This window comes from Vicugna pacos, chromosome 7, assembly GCF_048564905.1.
Source record: "Vicugna pacos chromosome 7, VicPac4, whole genome shotgun sequence".
Classification (NCBI taxonomy): domain Eukaryota; kingdom Metazoa; phylum Chordata; class Mammalia; order Artiodactyla; family Camelidae; genus Vicugna; species Vicugna pacos.
Genome location: NC_132993.1, coordinates 35719032 through 35740493, shown reverse-complemented (window position 1 = coordinate 35740493; position 21462 = coordinate 35719032). Strand labels below are relative to the sequence as shown.

Genomic DNA, 21462 nt, shown 5'->3' with positions numbered 1-21462 from the left:
TCATGACTAAAAGGACGGTCTGCCCTAAAGACAAACTCTTTTCCTGTTTCTTTTTAAAATTTTGTAAAGTATATGTAACATAAAATTTACCATTTTAATCATGTTTAAGTGTACACTTCAGGGGCATTAAGTATGTTCACATTATCATGTAACCATTACCACTATCCATCTCCAGATCTTTTTCATCATCCCACACTGAAAATCTGTAACTCTTAAGCAATAACTCCCCATTCCTCCCCGCCCCAGCACCCCAGCCCCTGGTAACCACCATTTTACTTCATCTCTTTGAATTTGACTATTTTGCTGTTCACATAAATGGGATGTCACATAATATCTGCTGTTTTGTATAAAAAGCGAATTCCTGCTTCTATTCTTAGAATCACATGAAAAAATAAATTGTCTGCCCATTCTGGCTTCCATCTATCTCTGGTTTAGAAATATTGGGGTCTAGTCTCAGAACACCTGCTATAAACCTTTCATAAATTACATCCTACTATTCTCCAATCTGTTTCCTCTGCATCAACTATGAGGACATCTCATCTTTCCCCAAATGCACATTGCTCATCATTTTCTTTGGAATAGTGTGATCCATGCTTTTAATGCCACCAAGTTACAAGGGTTTTAGGAGTTCTATACCATGAACTGGGGCAGAGAAATTATTTATTTCTATTATGTCACAGCAGGTACAATGGCACTCATGTAATTCACTGTAGACTGCATAAACATTATTTTAGTACAGGTCTTATCATTTCCTAAAATATAAACTCTTTGCAGAGCTTTGATCACATCTAGCACAGACTGTACTCTATGCAAGGGCTTCATTTAGAGAAACTGTAGTTGAGATTTGAACATGAGATTCAAGAATTAAGGAAAAAAATTGTCACATTCATCAATTCCCTCCCTCCTTTCTCCCTCTCTCTTTCTGTCCATACTCCATTAAATATAATCTATCCTACAGATGTCTCTACCAAGAGCAAAAGTGTTGAATTGGCCTGTTTCAAGTCTCTTTTCATGAAGAAAATTGGATGTAACTCTGAGTTTTCAGGAAAAAAAATTTAATAGTAATATAGGGATTATTATACCACTTCACTCTTTATAATATTATAGACAAAGAGAAAGACATACAGAAATATTCGAAGATGTTTATGACCTCTGCTTTCCGGAAGACAATAATATAGTTGGAAAGACACAATTTATCCATGTAAAACAAATGCAAACATCGTAAGTCGTTATGAGAATCTATACTTGCTAAATGCTTTGTGGCTTATAAGGTGGAGGTAAGTATGTTAATCTTTATTTTACTATCAATTTTTTCTGAAAATTTAATTAAAAGAACTTGAAAGTTTAATGTTGAATTTTCTAGGGAAAATACCTGAAACAGACCAATTCTAAGATTTTTCTCTTGGCAGAGACATTCATAGAAAAAAAAAGTGGTTAGATAATAATTATTAGATTAAATAAAAGAAAAAAGAATGTTGAGTACAAATCATTAGTCAAATGATGGGACAGGTCACTAGTTTTCTAGGACAGGTCTTTTAATACCATTAAGGCTTTTTAGGAAAAATTGAAGTTTTATCAAGAATGTTAATTGCTTTCCAGAAGAACATGGTGAATTAGATTACACAGAAAATCTCTGTTCCAGGCCAGGCTTGAGACTGTTTTCTCTTTATATTTAAAATGACAAAATCAAGGCTTATGGTCACTCGGATCCCCTTGCAGACCAGGAGGTTGAATTTTGTCTTCAAGTCCAGAATTTTCCCCATCAGCCTCCGTACTCAGGCGTGAGGTGCAATGTGGATTCTGAGTGCTCGGGTAACTTAGTGAGGAGGGACGTCCCTGAAGATGGAGAGGTTAGAAGCTCGAGACTCTTAACTGAGATTTGATGTATGGATGAAATTTGGATAAACAACGAGGAATCTGACACCCAGTTACATTAAAGTAGTGATTCTCAAGGTGAGTCTGTATCGGAATCCCCTGAACAACTTGTTAAGGACACCAATACCAAGGTCTCCTCATAGATTCTGATCCAGTGGTCTGAGACGGGGCTCTGCACATCAGTGGTTTGGCTGGCCTCCCTGCATGATTATGAATACTTGTGGCTAGGGGCTTGGTTCTTTCTCATCCCAGTTTCCTAACCTTGTATTTTAAGTGCTAATAGCAAGGACATAACTAACAGCTGCTCCAAGGGCTTAGGTCTAAGAGAAGGCGGAATAAAGAGTTTCTAAGATGTTCAGCAAGACGATTTATTCATCCTGGTCCCAGTGCCCAGCACTGGGTGATAAATACAAGGGAGGCTATCACAAGCAGAGACATAGGCTTTATTCCTTACTAGGCTGGCTTATGTTATAAACATGGTGATTCTCTCAGCCATTATACACTTCTAAGTGACACACACGTCTGCCAGGCCCCAGACTTCCGTCAGCTTCAACAACTTCAGCTTCTTGTGTCAATAAAAGATAGATCACAGTATCTAACTCAAAAAAGAATTATGAAGTGTGGATCGAAAGAAATAACGTTTGAAAATGCCTAGGACATAGTATTTCTTAATAATTATTACTCTTAGTCCCTCCTACCACCATTGTACAGTTTATAGTTTTTATAATACAAATGAAACAAACTGAAACTTTCTATCTCACAGGCCCCTCTGTCAACGACTTTTAGCCAAAGACCACAGAGACACCTGTAGCTGGACGACTTGGGTTATGACTCATTGCAGGGACGGAGAGCATGGGGAACCATAAGTTCCCTCAGTATGGTGGTGTTAGGAACAGTCTGTTACAGGATTTGGGCTTTGGTGGGGTGTCTTAGAGGTGGGTCTAAGGATGTGGGGGTTCGCTCTGTACTGGATGCTGTCAGAAGGCAGAGACAATTTTGACTCTGTGAAGAAAAAGGGCATTGTTGTTATCCAAGAAAGGGGTGTTTGGTATTTTATAGCTGGCCCGGTTACCTTGTTTTTGTCTGTGCTCAGACAAAATTACACATGGACCTTGTTTTGTCTCATTTTTATCTGAGTGACTGTACCTGAGTGGCTCCTCTTTTCTCTTTCTCTCTTCTGAAATGAAACAGAATGTAGGGGAAAAGCTGATATTTATTTAAATGTTTATTTAATTGGAGAGACTGAACATTTTTTGAGCACTTACTACATCATAGTTAGCTTTAATCCTCCCAAGAATCATATATTGTCTACATAAGGTGGGATTTGAATCCAAATCTGGCTGACTTCAAACAGCAGAGCCTCTGGCCTGGTGTGCTGCCATCTTGTTGAGCTGTGTTTTTGGCACCCCTAGAGGCCATAAATAAATTCCTGTGCATCACTCTAAATGTATCACCTTCAACTTAACTTCCAACAGAAAAAAAATCCTTTGATGTATAATCAGAGACTGGCAAAATTTGTGTTGTTTTTAAAAAACAACAACAATAGAAGACAATAAGTATCTTGAGTTTTGTAAGCTATATAGTGCCCATCATGACTACTCAACTGCCACTATAACAGAACAGATGCACATGGCTGTGTTCGAATAAAACTTTATTTGTAAAATCAGTTGGCAGGTGGGATTTGGCCCGTGGACTGTAGTTTGTAAACCTATGCTCTAGATTATAAGTAGCCAGAAATCCCAAATCAACTTGGATTTTTTTAATGTATTTTACATTTTGAAGAATTAAGTATATACAAACAGTTAATTAAAAAATTATAACTGTGTAATAAATATATGCAAATATGAAAGGGTTTATTTCATCAAGGAGTTTGTTTATTTATTTTAAATAAACTGTCAATTTCTGATCATGATAGAGGGTCAGGATAGTGCTTCATGCCATTTGCTTCTCTGATCCTATGCAGTGAAAAGTGGAGCTTGAAAGGCCGAAGGGCCTAACAATCCGTGCCCCCTTTCAGTATTCCTTAAAGGATAACTCTCGTTAGCTAAAATGAAGCTCAGAGAGTTGAGTACTTGTCCTCAGTTATCCATATGGCAGTAGAGCTGGTGTTAAGCCCCACAGTCTTCTCATTACACCCTATTCCTCGATTTTAATGAATTATTGAATTGATGGCTTGGAGGCATATGAAGATGCTTGGGTTGCTTTCTGACTCACCAAAAGATTATATGATCAGAATAAACTTAATGCAAAATGTATTTTGTAACAGTTTGACTTTTTGAAAGATGAGGGTTAGGGGGTGAATGTGGAAACTAAGATTCAGTAACACAGCATCGTAAGGGCATTATATATATCCAGCTTCAACACCCAGTTCCCTTTTTATAGATTCCTCTTTCAGCAAGGCAGAACGGAGTGTCTGAGTTAAAAAACAAAGATTACCTACCACAGCCACGTCAGACTGTCTTCATCTGTGGCTTGAGGGTGGGAAGATGGGGTGAGGTGTATTGCCATAGTTGTTCTATGAAGCTCCCCAACCACATGCGATGCCATTGTTCTGGGTTAAAAGAAATTTTCAATTAGAATCTCCCATTTTCCAAATGTGCAGAGAAAATGCAGGTGTATATGGGTAACTGATGTGTATTTGTATGACTTCACATTTAAAATTGAAGTTCACACAATATTTTTCATGAGAATTAAAACAGTCATATAATTTATACATTCACTTACACTGTTTACCCAGCTCTGACATATTTCTATGGGTGGAGCCCACTAGGCAATATTCTTTCTTATGGAAGAGTCCAACCAATGTTCTTCCTGTTCCATAAAACTTAATTTAAAGCCTACCTGCCCAGGAGATTTATGAGTAGCCCAGCCTGGGTGCTTCATTCTTCCAATCCAAGATTTGTACCCTCAGCTTAGACTATAAAGCAAAAATGTGGTCCCCGATGATGCATGAAACTTGGTCATTGTGATGGGACATTGTTATAGTAAATATACTCCTCTAAGAGTTCTATTTGAAAGCTTAGGGACAATAAATCTCACAATTCACTTGTGATCTAGCAACTTAAAAACAAGTCCTCCAAGTGTTCCCAATGGAATTGTCAAGAAGAGAAGATAGGGGTATTTTTCCAGAGTTCTTTTCTTTTCCAACCTTTTATTATATATTACTTTGTGACGTAATAATAGTAATAGTACTATTATATAATATTATACAGTAATAATAAGTATAAATAAATAACAATTAAGAAAATAGTAGTCTATATATTTTTTCATGTGATTGAATGGGTTGTCACAAGAGGAATGGAGGGGATCTTCCCTTGTGACCCAAGCAGAGACCTTTGATAAGCACGGTCATCTCAGCTCAACCCTGTCCCCCTTTTATTTCACCCCCTAACTAGAGTTGCCAAATTTAGAAAACAAAAATACAGGACTTTCAGCTAAATCTGAATTTCAGATAAATGGTAAATAACACTTTTTAGTATAAGTATGTCCCAAATATTGCGTGGGATACTTATACAAAAGTAATTATTTGCTGTTTATCTGGATTTCAGATCTAACGGAGTATTCTGTATTTAATCTGTCAGCTCTATACACACAAAAAAGCCTTGTCTCAGTTTTAACAAAGTGAATTTTCTGGTTTGATAGAATTTTATTCAATTTCCTCTTCAGCCATACATGAGCTCTTAGGCAGCCTACTTAACCTGGAGGTAAGAATTCATATTGTAGAGAGTTGTCATAAGGATTGCCAGGAATAGGCAGCTGTTAACAAACATTGGCCAAATGTTTATTTCCTTTTCTTCCTTCAACTTCTTTCAATTCTTCCCCAAACCTTTCTGTGAAGAATTAGGTGATGCTCCCTTTTCCCTCACAATAGGCTGTACTTATTACAGCATTTACTATACATGACTTAAGGCATTTCGTAATAATGACAACATAGATACATTAATTTCTTCTTTCCTTCCTTCCTTTCTTTCTTTTTTATTAGAATTTGCCTGATACAGCCTTTTGACATTTTTCTTTCAATCTTTCTAGGTTCTTTTATTTAAGATGTGTCTAAGTAATGGACTTCTAATGGACTTTTAGACGTAAGTCTGATAATCTTTTTTTCTCCTTTTTTTAATATTTTTTATGGGGGGTAATTGGATTTATTTCTTTATATTTGGAGGCAGGTACTGGGGATTGAACTCAGGACCTCGTGCATGCTAAGCATACACTCTACAGTTTGAGCTATCCCCTCTCCCCTGATAATCTCTTTAAACTGTAGAGTTTGGCACACTAAAAATGAATTATTAATGAAATGTACATAGATCTCTACCTTTTACTTTTTTGCTATTTGTGTACCTTTTTGTAGATTTCATTTTTCCTTCTCTTCCTTCCTTCCCTCCTTCCCTCCTTATGTTCCTTTCTTTTGGATTAATTGAACTTGCTTTTTTTCACTTCATTTTTTTCCCTTTATTAGTTTGGAAGGCACACATTCTAGTTTGATTATTTTAGTGCTACTCAAGAATTATGAAATTCCATGTAATTTAAGAACTTCAAAGTTAAACAATGTCTTACTTTCTTCCAGATCTTAGAACACATTGAGAACCCCCTCCCAAGTTCTATGATACTATTGCCCAATATTTATTGTCTTGTATTTTAACTGCAAAAATTAAATATCCTTTTTATTATTGTTTTATACAAAATCTGGTTAGATTTACCTAGATATTTAGTTGCTTTGATTAACATTGTTTTCCTTTGCAACTTAGACTTTCCTTCTTGTATAACTAACTTCCTTTCCTCCTTAAATATATCCCGTACATGCTCTTTAGGTAACAATAAATTGATGCCACTCTCTTTCAACTTTTGTTTGTATGAAAGTTCTTTTTCTTGCATACATTCTTGAAAGATAATTTTGCTGGGTATATTTTGGAAGCTGATGGTTATTTTCACTCATTGTTGAAGAGTATGCTGGCCTCCAGAGCTGCTTTTAGGAACGCACCTGTCTCTGTAAAGCCTTGTTTGTATGTGATCCGTCTTCTCTAACGGGCTGCCTTTAGCACCAGCATCTTTTTCCTTAGTATCCTGCAGTTTCACTGTGCTGTGTCTGTGTATGAATTTCTCTTTATTCGCCCTGCTGAAGATTTTTTGACCTTACTGAATCTGATGATCGATGTTTTTCATCAATTCTGGAAAATTCTCAGCCATGTTCTTTCAGAAAATTTCCTTTACTTTGCTCTCTGTATCGTTTATTCTGGAACAAATTTAACCTCCATGTTGCTTCTCTTTTATACTAAGAAAGGTATACAGTGTGTTTGCTTTTATTATTTTCCTTTCTGAGCTACATTCTGAGCAATTTTTTTCATATCTATTACACAGTTCACCAATTTTTATTTTCTTTGTCGAATATGTCTTTTGAGATTCTAGTTCTATTAGTATATTTTTCGATTTCAAAAGTACAGTTTTGGTTATTTTTCAAACTGCTTGATCAATCTTTTTAAAGTCATTTACTTTAAATATATTATTTTATTTCTTTATATATTTACATGTGCAGTGGCATTTGTATCTGCCAGGTACCTTCAGCCAGGTACCAAGAAACCTTGGGTCATTTTCAAAACGGCTTGTCCTGGCCTCTCCTCAGTGTGTTGGAAAAACATGGAGGGAAGGGATAGAGTAAGTTCTCTGACTTGATAAACCTGATTTGAAATAATAATAAGATGAGAGTCTGACAGAAAAGAAACCACAGCCTGAGGTTGGGAGTTCAATTTGAGATTGAGACAGTGGTTTTCATCCTTGGTTGCCCATTGGAAATATTAGAAGAGCATTAAAAAATATGGATTTTTATTACCTAGGCCCCTTCCCAGATGTGGGAGCCATGCATCAGTGTTTTTCAAAAGCTCCCCAGGCAGTTCTACTATGCAGCTGGCATTGATGCAACAACCAGAGTATCATGAAGAAAAAAACAGAACATGTGTTCCAAACAGGGAGGAATTAAATGTAGAGGAGCGGAGGCTGCGATGCCATTGGAAGGGATGCAAGAATGAAGACTAGGGAAGCTATCGCTTTTTTTTTTTTTTTCTGGAAATCAGGAGGTATAGAAATCTCAGGAAACCACCACCGAAGACTAACAGCTCTGTATGCTCCAAGGAGGGGGACTCGGGAAGACTGAGCCCCTCCAGTAGAAGGGCTTGTCTGCTCCTCCTAAGCACTCGGGCCTGGGTGCTATTGACACAGGAGAAGTTGTGGCTTCTCTTCAGCTCACGTTCAGATTGCCACAGAGACACTTATTATTGGTGACGTCTAACACTAAACCCTGTGGCCAGGGACTCTAGGGCGTGTGGAGAAGGGGGGAAATGGTGCAAATCTGTCACCAGATTGAGAATCACTGGTTTGGGATAGGTAAACTTCCAAAATTCAGAGCACAGAGGGGCTCAGGCCTGTTAGTAACTGAACATCCAGTTGCTTGTAAAAGCTCTTTCCCAGCTCGAAGAAGAAGGCTTGAGGTTAAACTCTCCCGTGGAGAGAACTTTTCTCGATCCTCCAGATTTCTGTAAGTACTGAGAGGGCGTGGAAAGACCTCTTATCCCCCTACAGTGCCTCTAATTTTCTGGCAATGCCAAAAAAATTCACAGATGAATGGCAGAAAGAATCTATAAGGAGACTCTTAGTCAAATGAATCAAAAGCTATACTTTGCAGACACTCAGCTGAATCTGGCATTCAAATAGAGAGGCTTAGCGATGGGCGCCATGAAAAAGCAACTATCAAAAAGGGAAAATGCATCTGATACCAAAGCTAAGGTTCTTTGTTCTTCATGCCATTGCGTCTCTACAAGCAAGTGATGATGTGAGTTTTGTAAGGCTTCTTTCTTTCTTTCTTTCTTTCTTTCTTTCTTTCTTTCTTTCTTTCTTTCTTTCTTTCTTTCTTTCTTTCTTTCTTTCTTTTCTCTCTTTCTCTCTTTCTCTTTCTCTCTTTCTTTCTTCCTTTCTTCCTTTCCTTTCTTCCTTTCTTCCTTTCTTACCTAAATTGTATTGATCATAGACTCCTTCAGAGATTCGGGGCATGGATGAAGGAAAATAAGAGAAGGCCCTCCTCTTGCTGGTGACTTTTCTCTTGTTCCCTCTTTCTGAGAGTGACCACCTACCGGTGTGGTCTGTATTTCTTCGTCACTGCTATGGCCTCTTCCTCTTCCTCTTTCTCTCCTGTGCTTCCCCAACCTTCTTCTCTTCTTCTTCCCTTTACCTCCTTCCTGTTAAAGTGTCTGGTAGTGGAGACAGGCAGAGATGTGGTCAGATGTGTGTGAAGTTTCTCAGGGGTGGGATAACCTCAGACTCTGTGTCTAGAGGGAAAATATCACCCTAGAGGCAGACAGCTGCACCCTGACCCTCCCAGACCTTCTCCCATCATAATAATATTGAATGTTTACTGCTTGCCAAGATGCTCCTAAATGTAGTGCTTAGAACCATGAGTTGTACATATTTAGCACCTGAGGAAAAGCACCGTTACTAAACTGTTCACAACGGCCTTACAAAGCTGATACTCCTGTTATTCCCATTTTACATGTGAGACATCTGTAGGGTTAGAGAGATTGAATAATTTCTTTGCTTTTAAATAGCTAATATCCAGATCAGGTGGTGAGCATCCCACTGTGTTCTGAGTTTTCCTGATTATTACATGTTTATGCCTCCATTTCTGCTATTAAAATGGAAGGAGGACATTGGTAAACTAGAATGTCCAGATAATCTCATCATATGAGAAGGGTACTGGAAACCATGTCGTGCTTATCACCATCATCAACGATGAACATTTATGAAGTGCAATCTCTACCAAGTCCTACAATTTGTTTCATGCAGACTATCTGCAAATAAAAATGCAAATAAAACACTTAGTACAACAACTTTATGAAATATGTAACATTAAATCATCCAACTGACGGATGAGGTAAATGAAGTCTGGGGATATTAATTAAGTAACTTGCCCAAGATGGCCCAGCTAGTAAATAACACAGGCAAGATTCCAGCGCCGAAGTCTGTAATCCTACACTATGCTGGAAATCTTAGTTACTTGCTTGAATAAGAAAAGATGGCAGGGTACAGAAATTGAGAGAAAAGAGAGAAGATAGGAATATTCAGTTGATGAAGAAATATCATTTAGAAAGGGAAAACAGTAACACTGTAAAGACCCCAAGAATAGAACTATAACTCTAGTAAGGTATTAGAGGGAGGTAGACTTCTGTACAATATAATAAAGAACTTTCCAGCCAGTATTTTTGTCTAACGATACCACGGACTGTCTTGCAAAACAAAGTGTGAATTCTATGAGGCTGGCAGTGTCTGTCTGGATACGAAAGAAATTTCCTAAATTGAAAAGAACATTGGAGTGTATATGACCTCTTAGATAGTATGTGACCTCTAAGATGTTTTGACTCTAGAAGTTATCTCATTTAAACTGGCACAGCAGCCCAGCAGATTTAAGGATATAATTTTATAAGTGACCGCATTGAAGCATGATGAGGAATAATGGCTGAACCTAGGTAAAGAGTTAATTTAGTCACTGAACTGAGCTCTGAATCTAGTCCTTGATTCTGTCAGCATTTTTTTCCAAATTGTCTCCTGATAAATTAGTTGGCAAAAAAAAAAAGTTGGCCAAAAGCAGTCTGTGTTCCAATTATGCAGGAAGTTGTTCCTGAATTTATTATTGTGCTAAGGGACACATTTCTTCCTCCACAGTTTAATGGGGGTTCTAACGGGGTGGTGACAAAGGGAGGTGTCATTTGCAGGGAGTAGTGAAAGCTAAAACTGCCCTCATAAGACCTGGGAAAATGAGTAATAATGTGTCTGAGAGGAATGCTATGCTTGCAGGAAAGGCATGTGCCCCGCCTGGGAAAAGGCAGATTAGTTCAAAAGACTGATGAGGGGAAACGGAGTCGTGTACAGGGACTGATCCCAGATAGACAGGGTCCTTTCCTTGAGTAAACATTGGCTTCCTTACGCAAGAGGGTTTGAGCAGCAACAAGATGACAAAGCCCAAATGCCTCACTTAAAGTACTCATTCAAATAAGTAACAATAATGGCTACCATTTTTACAATATTTCATAGATTACAGTGCACGTCCCTGTGTGGTATCTCACCCAAGTCTTCTCAACATTTTACATACAAAGGAAACTGAACTTGAAGGTTCGTAAAGATTCTTTTATTCATTGTGTCTCACTTATTTCCCAAATGACCTTGAGATGGAGGTGTTATTAAATTATATTTTTAACTGAAATAAGGAAAACTATATATAGTTGCACAAGCCATAGTCCCTATCATGAGTACATCTAAGGCTGTTGTTTGTTTCTGTCACCAAAGTCATTATCATCAAGCAATAAGGAAAGGTAGGGTAATATTACATAATGGAGGAACTATTAGAAGAATGAATAGTTTAAAAATATTTTTATGATTATGAAAACAGTATTTTTATTATCAAAGAAAGTTTAGGAAATATTGAAAAGTATATAGAAAGGAGTCAAAATCATTCATGGTCCAACTGCCCAAAGCAACTACTATTAAATATTTGAAACAGTCACTTTCAATAAATACATATATTCAGATTATATAGCAGGGATCACAATGTATAAACAATCTTGTCTTCTTCATCACAGGAATTTTCGATTTTATTTAATACTTCTTTATAAGCATAGTTTTAGTGGTATTGCGGTTTAGTGTAGCATAACTAACTTATTGTTAACAAGTCTCTTTGCATCTTAGCGTGTGTAATTTGTACACATTACTGGTATCGCTGTTAGTAATTCCTAGAAGGATTACTGCCTCAAAGAGCACAAATGCTGTTCATGAACTTGCCATACACTGCCAAAGTGATTTCTAGAGATGTGGTCCCAATTTCATCTCTAGTGAGCATTGTCAACTCATCGTTGCCGGCACTGAAGACTGTCACGATATTTTACTTCACTAGATGGAAAAGATCTTATTGTTGTTTTAATTTTCACTTATTTAAAGACCATTAGTAGCAGGGTCACTTTACCTTGTCAATACAACTCATTAAAGCCACAAAGAAAAGAAGTATCTGTTAAGGGCAGTCCTGAACTAAATGTTTCCTGCCAAGTGTAAAGCTCAGATAATCACAAGTAACCCCCAATGGACATGGCAAATAATACTTAAGGGTGAGAAGGGTTGGGTACTGAGTGCAAGAGCAGGAGCTGCGGGGACTAAAGCATGCGTGTTGTTTGTGAGCTGGTGGCCCCTCTTCCTTCTACCAGGAGGTGTACTTTTTATTAAGCGAACAGTCGTTGGATGCCTGCTGTTTGCCCAGCACTCCTGTGCTAAGCCTTCTCTCAGCATTTGTTTCACAGCGTGGATTCTCTGTTCACAAAGCCCTCTCCGCAGAGGATAAAATGAGGATGGGTTCTCAGCAGAGAAACTGAGGGTATTTGATGATCTGGAGGGAACCCTACTGGCTATGTTTCCTTTGGAGGCACTGAATTTTATCATATTTACTCTTCATCATAGAAAACGGAATTATATCCATCTTTCACCATTGTCTCTCTTTGTTTAAGGAAATGTTTTCTGCACTTATGCATTTCTTTTCAGATTACTAATTAAGTGTCATTATGGAAAGTTTGACATACACAGTACAGTAGGGAGCAGTGAGTCCCAGGTGCCCATTGCCCAGCTACGTCCCTCGGCAGCAGTACAACCACCCACAGTTGCTCTGGTTCAGTTCATTCCACTCCCCCAACGACAACAACTGGGTCATTTTGAAGGAGACCCCAGATGTAACATTATCTTATCCATAAACATTTTGATCTGTATGTCTAAAAGATAAGATTCTTTAATATTATACAATACCCATTCAGTGCTCAAATTTTCCTTATTGCCTCATTTTTTTTTTCAGTTGGTTTCTTGAGTTTGGTTCCTAACAAGACCTATACATTGCTTCTGTTGATTTGTTTATTACATGTTTTAAAATCTAGAATTCTCTCCTCTCCCTTAGTTCTTCGTGGCAGGCAGCTCTGATTCCTTTTAGTGGGAAATTGTATTGAAAACTCACAATCTGAGTGTCAGGGATGCTGACTGTTACTGATATGGTCATTTTTTTCTGAACAGAGCTAGGAAGTAACAGGAAAGTATTTTTGCTCTGCCTACAAAATTTTAATTGCTATTTACTTGTATGTCTAACACGATTTTTTTTATTCCTGAATTTCAGAACTCCACACCTGCTTAATCAAATATTCAATGTGTTTATTATAACTAATAGCGGTCTAGGTTCTTTAGGGTGAGAGTGGGGATGGCTCACCACATGGTCTAGCTTTCAGAATCTTCTTTTATGTTCTGCAATACTCGTGAATCAAAATGAAAACAAAAAACAAAGCAGGGGGAGAGACAAATTATTTGGAATAAAATAACAGAATGAGAGAGCTTCAAGGGTCTACTGAGATATCCCAAGTTGAACTCTTCCTTTTGCAGACAGATGTACCAAGGACAGGGAGGTGACTTGTTCAAGGTATCTAAAGCAGTAGTTCTCACATTTTAACATGACCAAAAATCTTCTGGAGAACTTGCTGAAACAACACTGAGCCTCACTCCAGAGATTCTGATTCAGTTGGTCTGGGTGGGGCTGTGGTGATGTCCACGGTGCCAAAGTACTGACTAATCATGAGTGACATCCATCTAGATGTTTCTTGATAAGGAACCAAAGTGAGCAACTTCTTAGCTATAGGCCTGTTGAAGTACATATGAATTCATTTTGAACTGTCTGGGAACGTATGCTGGAAAAATCAAGCCATGGGGTCCAGAGCAAGTAAATTGTGGGTTGGCTGTGTGTTACCTATCTAGTGTGATTTATGGAAAAGACTGAGCTGCCCTCTTGAATCTACTTGATGTCTTCAAATTTTCATCACAGATTAATTCCTTTAGGTTAATGCCTTCTTTTAAAAATCAGGTTCTTAAAGAAAAATTCTACTTCTGCTGGTAAATTATTTTTTTAGCTATAAAAACAGTTCATTTGTCTTTTTAAAAATTTTAATTTTTTATTTACATTTATTGAGGTATAGCTGATTTATAATATTATGTTAGTTTCAGGTGTACAACTTAGTGATTCAACATTTTTATAGATTATGCTCCATTTATAGTTATTATAAAATATCAGCTATATCTCCTGTTATGTTGTGCAATATATCCTTGTAGCTTATTTATTTTATACATAAGTACTTTGTACCTTTTAATCCCCTACCCTATGAGCCCCTCCCATCTTCCCTCTCCCCACTGGTAACCACTAGTTTGTTCTCTATATCTGTAAATTTATTTTTCTTGTTTTATTCACTTGTTTGTTTTATTTTTTAGACTCCACATATAAGTGGTAACATACAGTATTTGTCTTTGTCTGTTTGACTTATTTCACTGGGCGTAATTTTTTTTTAATACCCTCCAGGTTCATCCATGTTGCTGCAAATGGCAAAATTTCATTCCTTTTTATGGCTGAGTAGTATTCCATTACACACACACACACACACACACACACACACACATACATACATACATATATATATATACACACACACATATATATATATATTTCAGTTATTGTAAATAATGCTGCTATGAATATTGTGGAGGGGTGCATGTATCTCTTTGAATAAGTATTTTCATTTTCTTTACCTATATACCCAAGAATGGGATTGTGGGATCACATAGTAGTTCTGTTTTCAGTTTTTTGAGGAACTCCATACTGTTTTCCACAGTGGCTTTACTAACTTATATTCCTACCAACAGTGTACAAGAGTTCCCTTGTTTCTCTACATCCTTACCAACATTTGTTATTTGTGGTCTTTCTGATCATAACCATTCCAGCAGGTGTGAGGTGATCTCACTGGTTTTGACTTGTACTTCTCTGATGATTAGCAAGGTTGAGCATCTTTTCACATGCCTGTTGGCCATCTGTATATCTTCTTTGGAAAAATATCTAGTCTTCTTTGGAAAAGTCTATTCTGCCCATTTTTTAATTGGGTTGGTTGTTTGTTTGAAGTTGAGTTCTATGAACTATTTGTATACTTTGGATATTAACCCTTTATCATTTGCAAATATTTTTCCCCATTCAGTAGGTTGTCTTTTCATTTTGTCAATGGCTTCCTTTGGTGTACATACGCTGTTGAAGGGAAAAGAGCCCAAGGGTTCACACGGGTAGTTACTAGACTTAGAATACTCATATATGTACCTGTGGAGAGTAGGTAAGATAGGTACTAAAAAGTATGAAAAAAATTTTATAAGGTTATCAATTTTGCGTACTTAATACTGCTTTTGTTTGGACCATAGAAATTAGACTGACATTCTTTCCTCATACAACCTTTCTCTGTGTCTCTGGATAATGTATTAGGTTATGAATCAAAGCCTATTTTTAAAAAAACGTAAACCTGATAACTGAAAGATGGCAAAGAGTGGTTGCCTTTCTGGTGGAAATGCATGAGCAGATGGGGACACTATTTAAAAAAAAAAAAAGACAAGATACCTATTAAGGACGTTGTATTCAGTTAGCTACTGCCAGCAAAATGCTGTGTAATAAGTCATCCCAAGACTCCATAGCACAAAGAGCAAGTATTTATCCTCGTGGACCTGTGTGTTAGTTGAGGGTCAGCCAGCTGGTCTAGGCTCAGCTGGTTGGCTCTGCAAATCTGTTGGTCTTGATCCAAAATCCTGTGTCTGCTGACTGAGGCTGGTGCTTCTGGATGCTTTAACTCTATTTTGTGTGTCTTGTACCCTCCTTCTGGGACCAGGGGCTAGCCCAGAATACTCTTCTCAGGGTAATGGCAGAAGCACAGGGAGTGTGCTGAAATATTGCCGCTCAATGTCTAAGCTTGAAACTCTAACACTGTCACTTCTACCTTAATCTTTTAGCCAAAGCAAGTCACTTGATCAAACACAAAGTCAAGGGGGCTTGAAATATATTCTGCTCTGTGGTGGGAGAGACTGCAAAGTCACACGTCACAGTGTGTGCACACAGTGAAGGGTGAAAAATTGAGCAAATAATGCACTGGCACAAATATATACACTGTGATAGCAATCAAGTTAAATATTACATATAAAAAATTCAGATAAAATACCATTGGATTCTCATGCTAATTTATAATGCTTTTTTAAAATAGATAAACTGTTGAAAACAAAATAAAACAAACTTAAGCCAGTGTATCCAAGACATATCTATTAGGTCTTGTTTAGATTTCTCTTCCTCTTTTGCTGCCTAGAGTTGCCTAATTCTTTCCCTGTGTTCCACATGGTTCCATTGTTACACTTGTCTATGTTAAGCCTTATTACTTAATGAAAGTTTCCAGACTCTATGTCTACAATTGTTGCATCACTTTAATTACATGCCATCTTCAATATATCCTGTCTTGTTGCTAAGGAACCTCCAATTCACAGTGTAAAATACCCGTTAGTTATATATTTATGTGACTGAAATCTCATTTCTTTACTTGATTATCCTGTGTGATTTCGGCTACCATTTATTAAGAAGTTCTTAATGCAAGCCTTTATACTGGACCCTTTACATCTCATTTAATGATTCTGCAATATTGTTAGTGTAATCTCCATTATATCAATAGGGAAGTTGAACCCCAGGAGATTAAATAAATTGCTTAAGATCAAATTGATATTTGTATTAGAATTCAAAAATGGTCTTTTTTGGCTGGAAAGCCGATGGTTTTTCTGTTATTCTTTTGCATGTCTTTTGTTTCATCCTCTTCTCCCCTCCTAGACCTGACTTTCCAGATTTTCCTCTGAGATACAGTGAAGGATAGGTTTTATGCTAGGTATTTTGGTGGCAATTGTTGGTGGGATCCTTTTATATGCTCTTGAGAGCCCATGGGTTTGGCAGGGCATGGATTATCATCATCTTCTACAGAGCTGAGGGGTAATGCTGTGAAGTGAAGAGAGTTACACAGCCAAAGGGTGGCAGAGCTCAGGCCCAAGCTCAGGCTATTTTTCTCCTATTTTATTTAAATTGCTATATTTAATCATGGTAATTGAAAGAGTGATAGTCCACAGTTTTGCTAATGGAACTAGCCAGTTAATTTTACTTCAGAGGACTGTATTTCCCCATAAGGCTCTAAAAGAGTTTAGGAATAGTAAAAGAGTAGGCGTTCCTCACACTGCAACAAAATAAAAGGTAAGTTGGTAGCAGGTAACTGCTATGCAGGCTTACAGTCTACCAGATTCTAGCGGGTTACATTTGTAATAGGATTTTTAAATAACTCGGAACCGTTGGTAACTGATTGCTGGTTACACAACTTCTTAGGCAATACAAGTTAAAGAACAATCAACAAAGAAGCGAAGCAAACTTGAATTTATCCCAGAAACCTTGAATAAATCAAACCGGGGTTTCTTTCTTTATGTTATCCTATTTTCCAGTGAATACTTTTTATTGTACAGGTCCAGTCCAAGAAATCAAGTGTTTATTTTTTTCTGTATTTTAACGTGCTATTTGGTAACAAGCACTGTTACATCATGGTTTGTTACTCTGTTGTGTAGAAACCGGATGTAAGCTGTTATGTTCTTTGCAGTGGCTTCCCATTCATCTGTATCTCAAGCACTATGAGTCTCAAAAAAAAAAAAATTCAGTGAGTCCTGGTCTGGGTTGGTTGAATCCTTATGAAAGTTGGAAGATGAAATTTCTTTCCTGAATATTATTTATCTTTATTCTGAATTATTCAGAACATGCTATATTACAAGAATTTTGGGTAATTGATATATTTCAGTTTTGTTTTTGTTTTTTGAAAAAGACCTGTAGATGGGGAAGAACAGAAAAAGAAACCATTGAGATTTGTGGAATGGCTGCTCGGTGTCCAGCCCTGTGCTGAGTGCCTTACATAATTTACCTCATTATTGGTTTCATAGTACAGATAAGGAAATAATGGCATTTGTATGAATGCCAACTGGATAAAACTCTAATTTAACTTTTTTTAACTATCAGATTTTGATGGGCTCAACATTTGATAGGGGATTTTGTCTCCTGTTTTTCCTCCTACTAGAACATACTTCATATGCCAGATACCTAAATGTCCATTGCCAAGCTACCACCTAATCAGCATCATGACCTTAACATATGCTGACTTCTATTATGGTAGTGACATGGCTGCCACACTTCTAAGTCTCAAATATACACATTTCACTTTCTAAAAGAATTTGCCTTTGTCTAGCAGTTCCAGAAAGAGTCCTAAAATTCTTTCTTATTGGATCGTCTGAGGCCATATGTCCATCTTAAACCAATAATTGTGATTGGGTATGAGATGGGTGTTGAAATGTGCTACTTAGTTTACCTTAGCCCAGGTTTAGAATCCTATCTTTGAAGTTGAGACATAGAGTCAACTTCTTCAGAATGACTTTGACCCTGAAATGGAAATAATGGACTTTGAGGAAGGCAGAAATGGAGCCTGAGGAAGCAGGCAAACACAACTGTCCACAACATCATTCATTCTTTCAATGAACCATGGAGGCAACAGTTTTACTAAGAACTGTGGGGAATCTAATTCAAAAAAGATACATATACCACAATGTTCACAGCAGCACTATTTAGTAGCCAAGACATGAAAACAACCTACAATGTCCATTGACAGATGACTGTATAAAGAAGTTGTGGTATATTTATACAATGAAATACTACTCAGCCATAAAAAATAATAAAATAATGCCATTTGCAGGAACATGGGTGGACATGGGGATTGGCATACTAAGTGAAGTAAGCCAGAAAGAGAAAGAAAAATACCATATGATATCACTCATATGTGGAATTAAAAAAAAAGACACAAATGAACTTATTTACAAAACAGAAATAGACTCACAGACATGGAAAACAAACTTATGGTTACCAGGGAGAAAGGGGATGGGAAGGGATAAATTGGGAGTCCGAGATTTGCAGATACTAACTACTATATAAATAAAATAGATAAACACAAGTTTCTTCTGTATAGCATGGGGAATGATATCCAATATATTGTAGTAACCTATAATGAAAAAGAATATGAAAACGAGTGTATGTATGTATATGTATGACTGAAACTTTATGCTGTACACCAGAAATTGACACAACATTGTAAACCAACTATACTTCAATTAAAAAATACAAATTAAAAAAAAAATGTGGGGGAAATGGAAAAAAACTAGACATAGTTCCTGCCCTGGGTGTCTATATTTTATTATAGAGAGGAAAAAGCTAAATTAATAACTATAATCAAATCTTGAAATGGTATGAAACAAAAGTGGTGCAACTATTAGGTTCAGAAAGATAATTACCTTTGGGTATGAATAATGGAAAATTGTTGAAGGAAATAAAAGATGACTTAGAGCATGAAGGACTAGTTAGAATCTTTGAGGGGGATGGCATATGTAATATGTTGCTGGGAAAAATTGGGACACAGGAAAAATAATAAGCTTTGTTAGGGAGTAGGATGGATAGAGATTAGAAGTAATTTCCAAGACTTTAGTAGAAAATGTAGCACCTTAAAGAAAAAAACTTACCCTATTTCACTGGGTTTTTTTGGGGGGGGAGGATTTATATTTTCAATAAGGATGGTCCAAAAAATTAGCATGTGATCAAAAGTATCATTTCTTTTTGGCTGAATGTGGTAACTTCTGTATTCTTTGGTGAGTTGGTTCTGTTGCTCAAGAATCCATGCACAGCAAAGTATGTTTTTCTTTCAGTTTATATATGGTTCCCTTCTTAAGAATTTCTATTTCTGCATTAAGTTTCAACTTTATTTACTTGTATCTTATTTTTTATAAAAGAAGGCATAGTGTTGCTGAACTTTCAGCTATTTTTTTTAACTCAAACTCTTTGTATCTAAACATTAAAGGGAGGGTTTGCCTTATGGACTGGAGATGGACAAAATGTGTCCCATGGGGTTAAGAGTGTTGTGAGCATTTATTAGGGTCCAGCTCTTTAGGTGTCCAGGAAGATATGTGGAAAGTTCCCTAGCCAATGAGCCTCCTTTTCCCATGATGGATATTTTCAAAAGGGGGCCAAGGCCATGTGCAAACCATGGCTGTCTTTCATTACAGATGAGCCTTCCCCTAATTGGGTATGTCTCTGACTAAGGTTAAAATTTACATCATTTTAAAGACACATAATAACTGTCAGCAGGGAAAGTGGCCCAGAAAGTGTGTACTGAGGCCTTGGGAAAAGAATTAGAAGCTGATTTCAAATCTGTGAAAGGGAAAAGCTATGCTTCTTTCCTCTAGTGTAAACCATATGGTCTAAAATGAACCAATAAAAGAGAAAAACAAACATCTCTCTTACTGTCACCTCCCTGCCCTGCCTCCAAAGTTAAATGCATTGAGGACATCTCTGAACAACCAGGACTGGATAATCGAGATCTCTGGAGGTGGTGTGTTTGTTGGTTGACACATTCAGGCCGTAATGGAGAAGACCATGTCATTCATTAACAAACCTTTTAAAGTTTGGTGTCTGTCCTTTGTGGTTCATGCTGTTCTGTCCCCTGACACTTCCAGTCTCCTCCTCCTTTCCTCTACTCTCTTTCTGCCCACAAAATCCTTTCTGTCGTTCAGTTCCATTTCAAAAGCAGCCTCCCCTGTGAAGCCTCCCTGGATTCCTCCTTCTCCCAGTGTGGCTTGTTCTGCCCCCACCAGTCTGCTCGCAAGGCACTATCTCCTTCCGCCTCCACGTTTCCTACTACATGCATCTGCTGCCTACACTACATTATAAGTTCCTGGAGGGCAGGCCCATGTCTCTTTGTACTTTCTGTCCCTCATTCATTACTATACAATCTTTATACATCTCTTGGTAAAACAGATGCATCTTAAATTAAATAAATTGTCCAAAGATAATAAATACACCAGGAAATAGGTCCCCTGGTCTCATAGCTTTGTGATGCATTCCTTCCTCTCTCAAGGATAAAATATATCAATTATATTGAAAGATTCCACCATTAAAAAGTTTATAGCTAGTAAGGAGGATTAGAAGCCCTAAATTCAACAAATAATCAACACAATATTTAGTGTTTACTGTGGACCTAGCTTCATACTAGTGATGGACTAAATAGTGATAGTCACTGCCCTCATGGAGATTCTTGTCTAGCAAGAAAAATAGTCAATCAATATACAAACTAACAGGTACATTTATAATTAGGCATTGTGTTAAATGCTATGAAGAAAGTGAATGGTGACTCCTGATAAAATAGAAACTTTAGAGAAAATGTGGGCTAGAAAGTGTTTTCTGCAGGTGAGCCTGATTTGAGACAAGTGACATTCATAGAACTTCTTGAAAGAGCCACCAGTAGGCAGAGGAAACAGGACATTTGCCAGCTGGCACCTCATCCACATAAGTCTTGGTTCTACTGAGGTCACAAGGGTGAATGATAGAGAATATGAAGATACCTTTGACTCAGAAAACCTTAGGGAATTTTAAGTTTTGGTGCCTACCAATAGTATGGAATTTGAAGATACGTGATCTCAAACAGAGCTCAGCTCTTTCATTTTAAACTGCCTTGATAAGTGTTGCGTGTGTGTGGTTGGTGGGGGGTGCAGTATAGAGGTATGAAGAGTATATTTTACTATTTGTAAATGGAGAATTTCATCAGATGCTCTCCTGTAATCTGGAGAAACTTAGTT

General features: G+C 37.3%; 1 protein-coding gene across 5 annotated transcripts in view; it reads left to right on the top strand.

Annotated features, from left to right (window-relative positions):
* GPR141 (G protein-coupled receptor 141) overlaps positions 1-21462 on the top strand; it is a 171262-nt gene that overhangs the window by 128772 nt on the left and 21028 nt on the right. The window contains exon 2 of one of the 5 annotated variants that reach the window (XM_072964664.1): positions 5905-5957. The exons of the other annotated variants lie outside the window; for them this stretch is intronic. The gene's annotated coding sequence lies outside the window, so the exon portion shown is untranslated. The remainder of the gene's footprint in view (positions 1-5904; positions 5958-21462) is intronic. 5 annotated transcript variants of the gene reach the window in all.